The following is a 2,500-nucleotide window of genomic DNA, read 5'->3' as shown; positions in this document are numbered from 1 at the left end:
TATACATATAATTGCAAGGGATCATAGGAATTAAAATTTATATAGCACGCATAAAGAGCGAATTAAACGACAGCTCCAGAGATTGATACCAAGATCTGGAATAAGAATTTTGAAGGAAACTATTCTCTGGATTGTTAGGATCTCCAAAAAATGCTGAAAAACTTTCTATAATATGTACAGTTGGAGGGAAGAGAGCACGCATCAGATTCTGAAACGTACCTCTGAGATCACGAATGACACAGAGAACTTGAAATTACATTCATGGGCATTTATCCTGCTTTCTACAGGGAAAAAACCCAAGCATTCATTGAAGCCAATAGTAAATCTTCTGGTGTCTAGCAGGAAATACATTTATGAGGCTTCAATCAAATCCATTTTACCTGTTTTCTGGCAATCATATCAACATACAGATATGGAAATAACTCACATCGTGAAGCAATCTCCATATGATGATAACCAGAGCAATGACAATTATTCTTATCAAGTTATTTGACAATAATTGGTTTCAATTATATTTAGCAATAACCATGCTGCCTTTAAGGAAAGGGACATACGAGTAGCCAAGAAGAGTTTCAGTATACGACACAATAGAGGAGGTTATTATTATTATTATTATTATTATTATTATTATTATTATTATTATTATTATTATTATTATTATTATTATTCATAAGATGGACCCTATTCATATGGAACAAGCCCACCAAAGGGGCCAATGACCTGAAACTTAAGCTTCCAAAGAACATGGCGTTCATTACAAAGAATTATAAGAAGGTAACGAGGACTAAGGATAAGAAGAGATTAGTTTTAGAAAAGAAAATCATAAATCATAAATTAATACATTCCGTAAATCGTTAAAAATATAAATCACTAAAATACAAGATGAATTGCTCTAGAGTAGCATTGCACAGCATCTTCGCTTGAACTCTTGAGGTTTTATAACTACTATGTGACCCCTGGTGATATGATCTTCAAAATCTCTTCCTAGAGTTAATTCCCTTCCTTGTGCATCAATTTCAAGCAAAAAGTCACTAAACGGGTCTAGTAGGACCCCGAAAATTCCCCCAGTTTCGACAAAAAACACTCCTGAGTTCATCCACAACTGGTTGTGGGGTCACGACTCTCGCCTGGGTGTACACATATATATACAGTGAGTTCTCATTATAGGGGTACAGTTTGCTCTGCTCTCCAGGATCGACTTCATTTGACTTAACCCTTTCTTGGGATCCCAAGCCATTGAGGAATCTCGTTCATCATGAAGACTGTAAGTGTTTACCTTTTAATATCTATATGAAATCAATCAGCACAAGAAGGGGAATTGAGAGTAATAAGGCCTGAAATGTGTAACAGGAGGATAACCTCAAAGCAGTTGCACTATGAAACTATATTTAGGAGAGGGTGGAAAGTAATAAGATGGAAGAAAGAGAATATGAACAGAGGTAAAGTAAAACGAATGAAAGGGGTAGCAGCTAAGGGCTGAAGAGACACTGCACAGAACCTCAAGTAATACTGCACTGATGGCGCATGCACCATTTAAGACAAATTTCCTTCCACAGGGGATCCACAACCCTACAGCTGGCATTCATGTGCTTATGTGCCTTGGGATACAGTGCAATGGAACCCATACCTTTTAGCACTTCCTAAGTCAGAACTCTCAAGACATCACTTCTATACACTACCCTGTAGTGACTGTTGTCTATTTTCTTTTCTGTGCCAACACTTGTTAGGAAAACCAATCAATGCTGAAAGGTCTATCACTGATTATTCAAAAAACATAAACAAATAAATAACATAAATTGCATATATGTGCATATTTGAGTGGGTGTGCGTATATATGTCCATAAAGCGTGTGTGACTATATAGCCTGACCAGTTTTCTCTGAAGATGTCTAAGACAGAAAGACAAAACCGTTCAGGATTTAAAACACGTGCTTCAATTTTCTTTGTTGTACATATACATATGCAGCATAATGTTATACATACATACATACATACATACATACATACATACATACATATATAAATATTATACTAGATAATATAATATATATATATGTGTGTGTGTGTGTGTGTGTGTGTGTGTATACTAGGAATTTCATGATCCTCATCTCTCCGCAGGCTGTCGCAATCCTGATCCTGTGCATCGTGATGCTGGGACTGTGCCTTGCATATCCCGATCCGGAGGCTGAAGCCAGCGGCTTCCACGGAGGCAGAAGGTACTATAATAATCCTAGTGTTTTGATCCACCAACACCAAGGGGGTCACCGGCCCCACTACCATCACTGGGGCCACACGCACTTCCTTGACCAGAGGCATGCGCACGTTGGCCACCACTGAGTTCTCCTCTGGACCTTGGAGCAGCCCAGCATTGGTGATTGACTTTGGAGGAGTGGAGTGAGAGCATGTCCACTGAGAGCAGTAATCGAGATGAGATCCATCTGGTTGTTGCAAAATGAACTAGAACTAAGGTATGTCATCTGGTGGTTAAATGACGAACTAGA

General features: G+C 38.4%; 1 long non-coding RNA gene across 1 annotated transcript in view; it reads left to right on the top strand.

Moving 5' to 3' along the window:
- The first annotated feature begins 1,166 nt into the window (after window positions 1–1,166).
- The window catches only part of LOC135216853 (uncharacterized), a 1,689-nt gene continuing 355 nt past the window's right edge, over window positions 1,167–2,500 (top strand). Inside the window, exons 1-2 of the long non-coding RNA XR_010314945.1 lie at window positions 1,167–1,264; window positions 2,118–2,500. The exon at window positions 2,118–2,500 is cut by the window's right edge and continues 355 nt beyond it. This is a non-coding gene — a long non-coding RNA (uncharacterized LOC135216853). The remainder of the gene's footprint in view (window positions 1,265–2,117) is intronic.

The sequence above is a fragment of the Macrobrachium nipponense genome, chromosome 6 (genome assembly GCF_015104395.2).
Source record: "Macrobrachium nipponense isolate FS-2020 chromosome 6, ASM1510439v2, whole genome shotgun sequence".
In the NCBI taxonomy this organism is placed as follows: Eukaryota; Metazoa; Arthropoda; class Malacostraca; order Decapoda; family Palaemonidae; genus Macrobrachium; species Macrobrachium nipponense.
The sequence above is the reverse complement of the archived record's forward strand: the minus strand, read 5'-3'. Positions and strand labels throughout refer to the sequence as shown.